General features: G+C 38.5%; 1 protein-coding gene across 2 annotated transcripts in view; it reads left to right on the top strand.

The window, feature by feature from the left end:
• LOC131159997 (DNA-directed RNA polymerase III subunit 2) overlaps positions 1–15,604 on the top strand; it is a 130,364-nt gene that overhangs the window by 97,166 nt on the left and 17,594 nt on the right. The window lies entirely within an intron of this gene.

Raw genomic sequence — 15,604 nt, 5'->3', positions numbered from 1 at the left:
AAATCGGTGCGTATGGGCTGTTATGAACATTATGCAATGGTATTGGTGGCTTTTGAGGCTGTTATGGGGCGATATCTCGGTTGTATGCCAATTCACAACAGCTGTTACAGAATTTACAGGCTGTTCTTGACCATTACAAACTGTTACAATGTTAGACTGGCTGTGAATGACTAAAACAGGTCTTTTAGTCCTTTTTTTTTTTTTGCATTTTCCCTTCTCTTTTCCCTTTATTGAAACGTAGAAACACAATTTTAAGTTGGATTTTTTTTGGGTTTATTTTCCCTGACATTTAGTAAGCATTTTTTCAATAACTACCATTAAAATAAGCCCAATTGTTTTTATATCAGTAAATTACATGCATTTGTATTCTAAGTTCTTTCAATATTATTTTATTTTATTTTTTTCCTGTTTTTCTACACCTAGTTTGGAGACTAAAACACGTTCTACTGTATGCATTTTTGTTCTTGTTTGACATATGACCATTCTATATTTTATTTTTTGGATAACAAAATTTTCATTAAAGACTGAAGGTACAAAAGATGGCATTCTATATTTTATATTTCTTTATATTTATGATTTCTTAGTCTTAAATTTACTTAAATCAATAGAATAGTGAAAAGTAGCAAATTCCTGCTTCTTGTCGCCAATAGCAGCTAAAACAACCAAGATGATGTCTAATACTTGTAGTATATGTTACATTTAAATTGAGAAAAATTTACTAAAAATCATTTAAAGCATTAGTGTATAGGATTCTAGGTTCAAAACATGTGAAACTATATGTTTTTAAGAAGAGTCTAATGAAAAAAAATGAATTCACGGACGTGGTGACCACTACTCATTATGTAACATCTGCGACAGCGACAGTTACCTGAGACCATTATCGTTATTTAAAACCTTGCTTCTTATATGCATGCATAATCATATGGTACATGCACACACTACTCTAAGCAATATCTATGAATGCACTCTTTATTTTGAGCAATCTCTTCATCTAAAGTTATCAGCACAAAACATTCAAATAGAATGCATTTCAACATTTTTTTTTCAACATGGCAGTGCTGTCTCAACCAAGTGCAATTTTATCTCAAACAAGTGCCAATTTTTAGCTTGGCGAACCACAACTTAACCTGCAAATACCCTCCAATGGTTTAGGACCTTTCACTTAAGGGAGACACAATACCTACTTGCTTAAATTTCAAAATATCGTAGCCACAAACTACACATGGTTCCATCTATTTTGCACAATAGCAATTCAACAAATGCATACACAAGCTATGCCATAGCAAGTAAAACCATGATCCTTACTAGATGAATATCTATCATGTGAAAATTTCCCTATTATACAAAATGTGCAGCTATGATAACCAAAGAAAACATATATGCAGCCGTATCAAGCAATTAGAAATAACAAGCTTAAATCTTCCTTCTGAGGATTCAATTTATTGCAAGTTTCTATCCTTATTTCCTTTGAATACCCAAGATGAATAAATGAAAATTAAAAACATCTGTCTTGATTTTCAGCTTTTCCAAATTATTTTAAGTTTCCTCTGAATTTTATGTATTTCCTCCCAGTTTCCCTGAATTTCTGCAGAGCTTTCTGTCATTTCCTGCTTTTCTCTCTCTCTAGAACTAGGATTTACAGCAGGGATTTATGGTATTTTGTGTGTTGTTGCTGCTTTGCATGGCTGGAACGGTCCAGACAACACCTACTTGCTGCCAGTTACCTGCCAAGTGTCTCCTTCTAGGCTGGAAACATGCCAGGACAGCAGTAGCTGGTGGTGAAAAGAGTCTTGCAGTGCTGCCATCTGTGCACCAAGTGTCGGCTACTGGTCTGTAAAGCTACCAGGTGGCTGCTGCTGGTTTGGAGTGCTGCGAGGTGTCACATCTGGTTTCAGCATGCCCCAGCTTTGTTTTTTCTTTTTTTCCCTTTGTGCCAACTCTTGTGTTGTTCATGTTTTTAGGATGGTCCTGATCATTTCCTTCTTCTAATCCCCTCCTACCGCTAATAAATTGAATGGAAATTCCAATTAACATAACATAATTAACATGGTTAGTATCAACTCATTCAATACAAAAGCAAGGCAATGACCATGCTAATTTATGAAAGTAATTTAAATTACCATGGCTTAAAGTTAAAGGGTATGATTATCACACAAGCTCACCCCTTCATGTATCGATCACAAATCCATTGTTCATATTCAAAGATGGTATGCTCAGTGTCATGGTGCTACAATTCTTGTAGCTGTGACATGTGGTTTTAGCTCATTCCCTTTGTTAAAATGGATTCAATTATGAAGATGTCATAGGGATGGTTTTAGTATGTCATTGTGACGTGACGGATTTAGACAGTTGCCATGGTGGCATTCTTGAGCTATGATGTATGATCATTAGATCTTGGGTTGGTTACTCCTATGTGAACAAGAATGCTTCGAAGAGATTACTTTTGAGGGAACACCAATTGAAAGATCTACCTCCCACAGTATTCGATTGGATACTAAGTGAGCACCCTAAGGAGAGCTCAAGGGCAAGCTCTTGGCATCCTCAAAGGGTGTCCTAGGCTTTCATGTCATTGAAAATGAGAATGAAGTTGCACGCCACTCTTGACCAAAAGGTTGCAATGTTCGCTTTTGTTGGGTCTCGGCTATACCCCTGGGCAGTGTCATATCAAACCCGACAGAGCTATCGAGGGATGTTAATCATTTTTATGTTTTACTCGAGTAGTGTATGGTCTCACTTTGCTTAGCTCTGGTTAGTGGGTGGTAAGTGATAGATACGTTGACACAAGGATTGTGCTGTGGGGATGAGAGTTCCCTCAGTGCTAGTAGAATGTGAGTTTTCCTTCCCATTCAAATCATAGTTCCTCAATGACAACCTCTGTTGGGACAAGGGCTTTTAAGCTATGAGACTTGACCTCTACGTTGGACATTAGAGTGTTTTTATGGATGAGGATGAGTATGGTTGAACAACACTTGGTGTAGTTTTGTCATTGTACGGGCGTGACTACTCTTTAGGCAGATCAAGGCAAGGGTGGTTCCTTGTGGCCTTGGAAATTTGCATGTTTGGTATCAGAGCAATCTTTCTTTTGAGAATTACAATGAGATTGATACTATGGGCATCAACTCAATTGTGGAAATTTAGTTTTTGACATTGAGTGGGGGAAGGATCAAATTACCTTTATGTGGGTGTTGGTCTCTCTTTCCCATCTTGTCATGTGATCCATTGCAATTAATGAAGTAAAAATTGGCCTTAAGTGGACTATATTGTGAAAAATCAGGATGCTTGATTGTACCCTATACCCCTATCGAGGGGATGAGGGTTGATTTGTAGAATGTAAATAACGAGATTAATCGGTGCTGTTGAGGTGGGTGTTGAGGCCACACTAGGATTTCTCCTATTTTGGTTAGCACTAGAGCTCAATGGACTATCCATTAGAACTTTGTGATGAAAGAGAGCGATTGTAGGAGTTTGGCAAAGAGTGTCTCTCACTAAACTTGGGAAGTTTGAATCTTTAGAGAGAGGTGAGATTCTTGGATCTATGGGAAAGAATGAGTTGTGAGATCCCTAGACAAACAACCCTCAAGCCACACAGGTGCAGCTCTGTGTTGATCACGGTGGTGATGGAAAGCTGGTGGGTTATTAATCTTGAAGGGAACTACATATGTTGCTTAGGACTTTGTTGGAACCCTAAGATTGTTCTTGTAATTTGAGTTTCGATGGGAGCGCAGTTGAAGACCACATTTGTGGAACTAATGGTTGAGCGCTTTTGCGCCATTGGCCTTGTAATCTTTATTCATGCCAACAGTCATTGGGACGTAGTTTGTCAAAGGATATTTGAGCTATCTTGCCAGCAAGCACATGAGTTGTTGTGGCTAGAGGGCATTTTCTATTCGTTGTTGTTGTGTAGCTTTGTTTTGCACAATTGGGTCAAAGGGAAATTCATTTAGATGACAACTTGAATTGAGCATGTGAAAGCCAGAAAGCAATAGTATCAGAAAGTTTGCCACGATGAACTGTTGTTAAGACTGGTTTTGTTAGAGAACAAGTGAATGTGGATCTTGAGCATTTGTTTGGAATGAGGTTTAAATGTCAGAGGGCACGGAAGTTCTAATATGATATTGAGTATCGACACAAGTGCTAGTTGAATTATTGAGCTTTGAGGACTTGAATTGAAGTACGAATGGACATCTTGTGGTTGGAAATGGAAGGACCGAATGGTGAACTTTGGAATTGTGGGATTCATGTAGATATTGTTTATGCTTTGAGGAATTGGGATTTGAATTATTGATTTTTAAGATTGGTTGAGTTGTGGGAGATTCTAGGGTTGTGCAATCATCTTTGGAGTTGAGTCTAGCAAGACTTTGGGGTGGGTACTCACCTTTGGAATGGAACGCTAGAAATGACTTTGGATGTCTTATTGGATATGATAGCACCCAGATTTGAAAGATGGTTGAGTTTGGAGAACCTTCGGGAGGTGGAGTTCTCCTCAGAGGGGTATACTAGGTGTTAAACTGGGTTATGGATTTGGTACGAAAGCCTTCTCTACAAGTGATGAAATGTGGAGAGGGTAATCAATGAAGTCATCGACTTAGTATGGGTATAATATTTGAAGAATGAAGGTTTTATATGGACCTATTGCTATAGAAACGAAATTGCATTTGCCTTCAAAAGATGATATTAGATCAAAGTGTCATAATTGGGTTACGGGGTAATCAGAACCATGATGAGATTTTGTGTAAGATGTTCCGCAGTTTGAATTGATTTGATCTTTGTTAGTTTGTAGGGTTAGATTGGCTTTGGGAAGGACTCTTCCTTGGTGAATCAAATGTTGAATTTTCTGCATTTTGGTTAGGGTTTGAGTTTTAAGAGATCAAGGATGAAATACAAATCTGTATAAAGGACTAGTGAGCTAGAGTGCTTAGAAGAGTACCATCTTTGGAACTTTTGGGTTTATATATGGTTGATGTCTTGTGGGTTTGAGCAAAGTTCATGGTCATTGTGATTTCATTGAGGAACTAGAGATCAGAGAGTGGTTCCTATAGGGAAATTTCAATTTGGGTCTCAATTTGAAGGAAAACATTGCGTTCTGAAATGTGTTTCATATGAATCTTCGGATCAGATTGGGTTCAAGTCTATTGTGGGATTGGAAACGAGTCTTGGTGTTTTATAAAGTTGGGTTTTTGGAGATTGGTTGTTCTGAACCCTTTTACTTTTGGTTTCAGGGGTTCTACTAAAAGTCTAATGTGCATGTTAATCAACAAGGACGTTGGATGTCATGGTGCTACAATTCTTGTAACCGTGACACATGGCTTTGGCTCGTTGTTCTACCTTGGAGGGAACTTTGGTTAACATTGATTTGATTATGGAGATGTCATGGGAATGGTTTCAGTATGTCATTGTGACATTGTGGTGGATCTAGACAATTGCCATGGTGGCATTCTTGGGCTATGATGTGTGATAATTAGAACCTGCATTGGTTGCTCATATGGGAACGAGAATGCTTTAGAGAGATTACTAAGGTAGCATCGTGAGAAGAGATCAAGGCGAGCTCTTTACATTTTTGAGGGGTGTCTTGGGCTTCCATGTGGGATTGGGAGTCCCATGAATGAATCATTTGAGAATGAAATTGTAAGGACTTGCCTATTTTACCATATTATTTTTTTTTTCACATAAAAACATAACATCATTCTTAATTACCCTGTTTCCTTGTTATACTGATATAAACATGGTCTACCCAGACCCGTTGGTACCGGGGACATACCTGCCAAACAACTAAACACCTAAGCAGCAGGAAACATAATTTACATACAACCATCCAATAAATCACATACCAGAGTTCTATTAAATCCGCTAATTATATATATACAATCATCCACCAAAAGACTGAAAGGATCCTAGGGCCAATTCCCAAAATAAATTCGACCCTAGCACAACAACTCACGCTTCTGACAGGGTAGCATAGTCTAACTCTACTGTCGCGGAGCTCTATCTACCCTACCCAGATTTCCTGAAATGTTTTAATGCTAGGGTGAGACACCTCTCAGTAAGGGAAATAAACTAGTATCAGTGTGTGGCAACATGAGTATTTTCGTGTTGTACATATTAATAATACATAAAACATAACTGGAAAAGTCTGACTGTACTAAACTGAGTAAAACTTGATTTGTCAATTCATAATATAACATACTGCATACTATACATGGAAAACATCTTATATAACTGTACTATACTGAAATAGCACCCAGGATGGATAGTTAGCTGATGTCATGTCTTAACCCCACATGACTGGGCGGTACAGCCCAAAGGCGGGACCTAGCAATGGCTGGCCAACCACGCTAGATCAAAACATGAGTCTGTAAGTACGATGAGTCTGCCCCAAAATATAATATGTTTCATATATTGAACATAACTATTTTGTGTTTCATAATAATATCTGACATGGTAATATTTCATGAATTCTGTAATATCATACATGAATATGACATCTGTGCCAACATGAATCACGGCATTTGTGTCGGCATAATATAATATACTAAACATGATTTCTCTGTATTGTTTAACATAATATTCATAAAATCATGGTTCCTGTATTATTTTACAATTTCCTTGAAAATTATCATATCGTGCTTGTTTTGAGAAAAACATATTAATTTGATATACATAATTACATGGAATTTAAACTCATGCCATACAGAAATGTGTAACGTTCTGTACGTAAAATCTGCTCTAAAAATCATATTCCTTGATAAACATACTCAAATCATATCCTTGTTCATAACAGTAATTTCCAAACATTATTATACAATATACATATTTTCCTGAAATTAAAGGCTGCAAAATAATGAATAATTTCATGAAAAACTCTGACTTAGTTTATCCCCTTACCTGGCTTATTGAGATGCCCACACAGTTCAATTTACAAAATCTACAATTTTCATTTTCCCATAACATTCAACAAAATTCCAACATAATTTCCATAAAACATTTCTCCCAATAACCTAAATAAATTATTGAACTTTAAAATAATCAAATTACCTTGGTTTTCCTGAACTATGCCTGCAGGGTCTCGAAATTACACCCGCGGCGCTTATCCAAGCCCTGAATTCAATGACCCTAATTCAACCTTAGAATGCCCAATATTTAACATTTCTAAATCTACAATAATTAAATAATAATTAGCCCCTTAATAACCCCCTTAGCCTAATTTTGGGATTATACCTACGACGATCTCATGAGAAATTCGCTCCGCTAGAGTTGTAGAGAATCATCTCTAGATTCTCGTGGTAGTGTCTGATCGTCAATTGGGTTTAAGATTTACGAGAAATTGAGGTAAAAGTGAGAATTGAGCTTATCCCAGGAGATATGCTTACGCCACTCCTATGACAAATCTGCTCCAGTAGAAACGTCGGTGACGAGAATGGAGTCCAGCAGTATTTTGTGATTTTCGATCGGGCGAAAATCAGTTGAGAAATTGAAGGAGGTGGGAGAGAGACGGAGACGAGCGAGAGAGACTAAGAAAGGGGGGGGCTTCTCTCCCTGAATTTCAAATTCATTTAGATGCTTCCTAAAGCTTTGCTTGAGGAAGCTTTGGATATATATATATATATATATATATTAATATAATAATAATAATATTAATATAAATATTATTATATTAATATATATAATATTTAATTAATAATTATTTATTTATTTATTTATTTTTGTTTATATAATTAATTATTTAATTATTAATTTAATTTAATTAAATGTTTTTTTTTTCTTTTTTAAGATCTACTACATCCTCTTGTAATAATTAGTCTTGGAGCGTTACATTCTCCCTTCTTTATAAAATTTCGTACTTAAAATTTACTGTCTGTGTTATACACCATCCCTGAAGGAAAAATAAGCTACTTATCTTATTACTTACCCTCACTTGCGGCGGAGGAATTCCGTAATTACATTCAAGGTTCTGGGTGATTACAAATACATATAAAATAGAATTTTCCCATAACCAAAACACTACCTACTAGTAGAAAATTATTATATTTACTAACCTACACAAAAGAGACTTTACATAATTACCTGTATTCTTCCTTGATTACTGCTGATCTCCACTGAAGAGATACGGGTATTTCTGTTGTATCTCTTCCTAAAGCTCCCAAGAAGTTCTTCCACTGCGTGATTCCTCCGCAGGACCTTTACTAATGGAATTCTCTTACGGCGTAATTTGTGTTCTTTCCTGTCCAAAACCTGCACTGGTATCTTCTTATAAGCGAAAGTATCGCTAAGTTCTAATTCAGCGTAACGTAACTGATGACATGGGATGGATCTGGGATGTATTTCCTTAACAAGGAAACATGAAATACGTCGTGAATTCTGAACAATGCCGGTGGTAAAGCTAGCCGATAGGCTACTGACCCCACTCTCTCCAAAATCTCGAAAGGGCCAATGAACCTAGGGCTCAACTTAACTTTCCTCCCAAATCTCATAATCCCCTTCAGTGGCACTATCTTCAAAAACACGTGATCTCCAACTTCAAATTCTAACTTTCGGCGGCGAGTATCAGCATAGCTCTTCTGCCGACTATGAGTTGCACTGTTTCTTTCTTTAATGAGCCGGACTTTATCGTACGTCTGCTATGCTATTTCTGATTCCAAAACTTGTCTCTCAACTATCTTATCCCAGTATAGAGGAGAACGACATCTCCTACTATAGAGCGCCTCATACAGTGCCATGTCAATGCTGGCCTGATAGCTGTTATTGTATGCAAACTCTACCCGCGACATATACTGGGTCCAACTTTCCCCAAAATCCAGCATGCACGCTTGCAACATATCTTCTAATATCTGAATCACCCTCTCAGTCTGACCGTCCGTCTAAGGATGAAACGCCGTGCTAAAAGATAACTGAGGCCCCAGAGCCTCCTGCAAGCTCCTCAAAAAACGTGACGTGAAACGTGGGTCTCGGTCTGATATAATAGATATTGACACTCCATGTGATCGCACAATCTCCTGAATATATAACTCTGCTAGTCTCTCCATGGAGTAGTTGACTTTAATGAGAATGAAATGAGCGGTCTTCGTCAATCTATCAACGACCACCCAAATAGCATTCTACCCCTGTCGCGCCAGCGGTAAACCCATCACCAAGTCCATAGAAACATGGTCCTACTTCCACTTTGGGATGAAAAGTGGTTGCAACTGGCCCGCCGGCCTCTGGTGCTCAGCCTTAATCTACTGGCACGTCAGACACTGCTGCACAAACTCGGCAATTTCTCTCTTTGTGCCGCTCCATCAAAAGGACTCCCGGAGATCCCTATACATTTTAGTGCTACCGGGATGAACTGTATACAGGGACCTATGAGCCTCCTCAAGGATCATCCTCCTGATATCAGCATCTACAGGCACGCATTATCTAGAACGAAACCGCAAAGCTTTGTCATCTGAAATACTGAACTCCTCCCCTTGTCCGTCCTGCACTTTCTTGATCAATTCCACCAACTTTGTGTCATTCTTTTGGGCTGCCTTAATCCTTTCATACAACGTAGGTTGCACCACTAGGTTGGCAACAAAAGCCTAGTGACCACACCAACCAACTCCATGTCAAATATCTCCAAATCGATGAGGATCGGATGCTGATTGACTAGGAATGGGAATGCACGGGTGATAGTCTACGTTTCAAGTAGAAGATGGAGAATGAGAGAGTATTCGAGTTTCTGGTAGGGCTGAACCAAGAGCTTGACGATGTGAGGAGTAGGATTCTAGGTCGTCGGCTGCTGCCCTCCATCCGAGAAGTCTTCTCTAAGGTTTGGTGTGAGGAAAGTAGGAGGAATGTGATGTTAAAGGAGCAAAACAAGTCTAGGCTCGAGGATTGGAAGCCCAGACAGCCCAATAAAGCCCATGGTCATTAGTCCTCCACCGAAACCTAGGCAAATAAATGTACCCACAGAAGCCCATGGCCCGATAGCTTCTAGTGGGGGATTCAATTTCGGCCAACTTGCGAAAGTATATGAGTTATTTTCCAATTTCCAAGCCTCAGGTCAGTCTGCTGATACTATGTCATCTGGCTCTTTAGCCCCACAAAGGCACTTTTTTGACAGCCCTTAGCACCACTCCTCATTTTACCCCTTGGATTATTGACTCTGGTGCATCTGACCATATGACCGATGCTCATTATTTATTTTCAACATACTCACCTTGTGCCGGTAATTTAAAAGTCAAAATTGCAAATAGGACTCTATCCCCTGTTGCTGGCAAGGGGAGTATTTGTATTTTTGAATCTATTACTCTTGAATATGTCAATGTTCCTAATTTATCGTGCAAATTGCTGTCTATTAGTCAATTTACCAAACAGTCTAATTGCTCAGCTAAATTCCTACCTTCTCATCGTGTCTTTCAGGACCTATCATCGGGAAAGACGGTTGGCAATGCTAAGGAATGTGAGGGGCTGTACTACTTCAACAAAGCTAATGTTGAATGTACCGTGTCCTCCTACTGTTTGTAACTCTGCTTCTAGTCCTAGGGAAAGTGAACTTTTGTTATGGCACAAAAGGATGGGACATCCTCGTTTTTAGTATTTGCAGCACTTACTTCCTTCAATATGTTCGAATAAAATTGCTTTGGATTTTCAGTTTGAAGTGTGTGAACTTGCCAAACACCATCGTACTACTTTTCCTAAATCTCAGTATAAACCATCCATGTAACGCCCCGAACCCTTAAACCCGGGTCCGGCGCGTTATACCTGATAAAATCCCTGATAATCCATAATCCTTGATGTATGCAGCGGAAAACATAAACATAATCTCCATTTAATATAAAAATCATAATCAATAATACCGGAGTTTACTACCCCTATATAACATCCATATTATCCATCCAACACCTGCATTACCATACATACACAAATCTCCAAAACATTTTAGTATGTTCACAACCATTCCGTTCTCAATAAACTTAACATATAAAGACATAAAACATAAATATTTACATTCCCCAAAGTATATAAAAAATATACCCCTTCTCTTTGTACAATCCTCAAAAGGCGAAAAACCCTCGAGCTCTCTAAGCCCGACCTCGAGGATATCCTGAAAAAGAAATAATTATGTTCGAGTGAGACACAGCTCAGTAAGGGAAGAAACATACATATTAAAATAACGTGTGACCAACATGAGATAAATAGATATCATTTTAATTACATTTGCAAATCATCAAATAACATTGAAATCGTTTTCTTGAACCTAAACAATCACATGCAAATATTTAACCTACGAGATTACCCAAGGATGGGGGTGATTACCCACCCATACAAGTAGCACCCCTCTACTCTGATACTTAGGTAACCCTAAGGTCACAAAAAAAGCATACCAAGACATCCAATTTACTCAGTAAGCCCTCAAGTGTTAGATTAATCTCGTACTCGCACAGTTCAACAATAGCTTACTGGCAAAGGCCCTAAGGATAGAAAAATCTACCCGCCCATACATATAGGTTCCCTCTGCCCTAGTACGTTATGTAGCTACTGCCACATCTGAAGCTACTAGTGCACTCGCCTTTCTCAGCAAGCCCTCAGGTAAAGAGTTTGCCGCCCAACCGTAACATGTTATACATACATAAATACTTTTAATATCATAATACATCATTCTTTCTGTCTTTATTTAATCATACATATCCATTCATGTTCATAACTTAACATTGCATTGCATTTCACTTTAAGTGACTTTCCCATTTACATCGTTTACATTTGTCATTTCATTTCATGGTCATTCCATTGTCATTTCATTGCATAACATTTTCATTTCATTCCTTCGTATTATAGCTGGTCATTAGCCATCATTTGTTAGTCCACATAGAAATGCACTAGAATCTGCTAACATGACTGTCTTTTAGCTGTCTTACGTTTACATGGTTGCATTTAACATACATAAGTAACATTGTCCATATCATATTTTATTCTCAATACTTTACTTATTTAGCCTGCATCTCATACATTTAACATATATTTGCACAGAATCTCATGCCACACAGTTTAACAATAAAATTCATATACATTCCTTACAAAATAAGTCAACCCATAATTAACATTTTATATGCTAAAAATACATTTCATTTCCTATTTAATTCCTCAGAAAATTCCTCACTTTCATTCGTTTACCTTCACATATACATAGCTATATAAACATTCCTAGGCTCAGAAAACATAAATTTCATGGCTGACATTTTAAACCCACACAAAAACATATATACATAAATAACACATAATACTTTTTAATTCATGAAAAACCTGATTTAATACATAAATTTTCCCCTTACCTGAATTCTCGAACTACACCGACAGGAATCCCACACAGATGCACACGATGCTCATCCGGTCCCTGGTTCAAAAACTCTAGTTCCATTAAATTATTCCTAAATAAAATACTATTTCAATATTTCCTATGGCCATAATTTCCAAATTAATAGTTATACTCGAAAATATAACCAATTTGTCAAATTTCCCAAATCCTACTCTCGCTTTGGAGTGGGGCCTTGGAGTGGGGTCTAGAAAACCCCAATTGAAAATTTACCCACGCCAACATGACGACAACCACGACTAGGACCACGTGGTGGTGCCCGATCGTCGATTTAGCGGCAGATTTAAAGCGAAATTGGGAAATGGGGAAAAGTTACCTTTCCCCAGGAGTAGTGCCTAAGCCGTTCCCACAACAAATCCGTTCCAGTAGAAATGTTGGCAACGTTACTAGGAATCCAACGGCACCTTCCGTTTCCCGATCCGCTGCAAATCCATTGAGAAATTGAGAGAGAGAGAGAGAGAGAGAGAGAGAGAGAGAGAGAGAGAGAGAGAGAGAGACGGAGACGGAGGCAAAGTTGGCGCAAGGATAAACTTAGGGGGGGGGTTGGCGTGCCTTCTCTCTGCAGAAATAGACTTCTTCCTGAAGCAAAAGCTTCAGGAAGTTTCCTTTTTATATATATATATTTATTAAACATTAACTTATACATATATATATATCTTATTTCAATTAGTTTTTTTTTTTTTAATTCTTTCATACTATTTCTTTTTATTTATTTATTTAATACATCAATTTAATAATATTTAACTAATTAATTGATTAATAATTTTAATTAAGGGCACTAGAAAAGAATGGAAGAGATAAGGGCACTAGAAAAGAATGGAACTTGGGAGGTGATGACTTTGCCAAGGGGGAAGAAACAAGTGGGCTGTAAGTGGGTGTTCACAGTAAAGTACTAGGTTGATGGCATGATAGAATGATGCAAAGCCCGCCTTGTGGCAAAGGGGTTCACTCAGACATATGGTATTGACTACACCGAGACATTTGCACCAGTAGCAAAGCTGAACACTATACGGGTTCTCTTGTCCCTGGCAGCAAACCTAGGCTGGCCACTCCATCCGTTTGACATCAAGAATGCTTTTCTGAATGGTGAGCTAGAAGAAGAAGTGTTTATGACACTACCACCAGGATTTTGCATGGAGGGAGAAGAAACCTGAGTGTGTAAATTGAAAAAATCCCCCTGTATGGACTCAAGCAATCACTGAGGGTGTGGTTTGATAGATTTGCACAGGTGATAAAGAATCAAGGATACCGACAGGGGCAGTCTGATCACACTATGTTCTTCAAACAATCCAATGAGGGAAGAAGGACCTTCCGGATTGTGTATGTCGATGACATCATTCTCACTGGAGATGACATAGGAGAGGTGGAGAGATTGAAGAAGATCTTAGCCACAGAGTTTGAGGTAAAAGACCTGGGTCAAATGCAACATTTCCTAGGAATGGTGGTCGCCAGATCAAGGAAGGGAATTAGTGTCTCCCAGAGACAGTATGCACTTTGACCTGTTGACCGAGATTGGCATGGTTGGTTGTAAACCAAGCGATACTCCTATCAAGGTAGGAAAAAGAACGGATGACGTAAGAAAGCCTGTGGATAGAGAGAGATATCAGAGACTAGTAGGTAGATTGATCTACCTCTCTCACACTAGACCTGACATTGCTTTCACTGTAAGTGTGGTCAGTCAGCACATGCACCCACCAAAGGAGAGTCACCTAGAAGTAGTATATAAGATTCTCAAATATTTGAAAGGCTCTCCAGGGTGAGGACTATTCTTCAAGAAAGGTGACAGTAAGAAGGTAGAGATCTACACAGATGCGGATTGGGTAGGATCAGCAGAAGACAAAAGGTCTACTACCGGCTATTGTACCTATGTTTGGGGAAATCTAGTAACATGGAGGAGTAAGAAGCAGAGTGTGGTAGCTAGAAGCAGTGCCGAGGCTGAATTCAGAGTTGTTGCACAAGAGATGTGTGAAGAGCTATGGTTACAAAATCTTTTGGAAGAACTACACATCACAATAGAGCTCCCCATCAAACTCTATTGCCACAACAAAGCCGCCATTAGTATTTCTCATAATCTTGTTCAACATGATAGGACTAAACATATAGAAGTGGACAGGCATGTTATAAAGGAGAAAATTGAGAAGGGGACAATTTGCATGACCTATATCCCTACAAGAAAACAATTAGCATATATTTTCACTAAGGGATTATAGAGATCTAGCTTTGAAGAGTTTATTTGCAAGTTGGACATGATCAATATCTATTGATCCAACTTGAGGGGGAGTGTGGAATGATGGCCAGCAGTGTGAACGACGGCCATGATTGGTGAAGGGAAGATGTCCATAAGTTTAATGGTTTGATAAGAGTATTTGGGAGTCTAGGTTTAAGAGCTAGGAGTGGTTGCCCTCAAGTTGTTATTTGGGGTGGTGTTCTTGTGATTTGGGATGCGAAGTTTGTGGTTAAGAGTTGACATCGCTAATACACTTATATCCTTTGTCAGTCCTCTTCGATGTGAAGGGAGAAGGTCAATAGCAGATTATGTCATTTATGCACCTAATTGTCAAAGGTACAGGAGATTTTTGTTGGAGTAACTTTTTGTTGTGTACGAAATGTTCTCCCAATTGGTATATTTGGGGTTACTCATTGTGTGACATTGCTGGAATGAAGGCCAGCAGTGTGAACGACGGCCACGGTTGGTGAATGACGGCCAGAGTTTGTGATTGAGGTTGACATGCTAACATGCTCATATTCTTTGTCAGTTATCTTCGATGTGAAGGGAAGATGTCCATAAGTTTGATAGTTTGATAAGAGTATTTGGGAGTCTAGGTTTAAGAACTAGGAGAGGTTGCCCTCAAGTTGTTCTTTAGGGTGGTGTTCTTGTGATTTGGGATGCGAAGTTTGTGGTTAAGAGTTGACATTGCTAATACACTTATATCCTTTGTCAATCCTCTTTGATGTGAAGGGAGAAGGTCAATAGCGGATTATGTCATTTATGCGCCTAATTGTCAAAGGTATAGGAGATTTTTGTTGGAGAAACTTTTTGTTGTGTACGAAATGTTCTCCCAATTGGTATATTTGGGGTTACTCATTGTGTGACATTGCTATGCCTAATTTACTTATCTTCCCGCTGCCTGTATTCTGATCGATAGGTTCTTAGTCCTTAGTCCTTTTAAAGTGATACATTTTCCCTAGCTAACTCAGGGTACGCTTCCTAGATTGGTGTCAGATGATTGTTCTTTCTTCCATTTGCCTCCTTTTATGCATTTGGAAGGAGATTAA

This window comes from Malania oleifera, chromosome 7 (assembly GCF_029873635.1).
Source record: "Malania oleifera isolate guangnan ecotype guangnan chromosome 7, ASM2987363v1, whole genome shotgun sequence".
NCBI lineage: Eukaryota > Viridiplantae > Streptophyta > Magnoliopsida > Santalales > Ximeniaceae > Malania > Malania oleifera.
The sequence above is the reverse complement of the archived record's forward strand: the minus strand, read 5'-3'. Positions and strand labels throughout refer to the sequence as shown.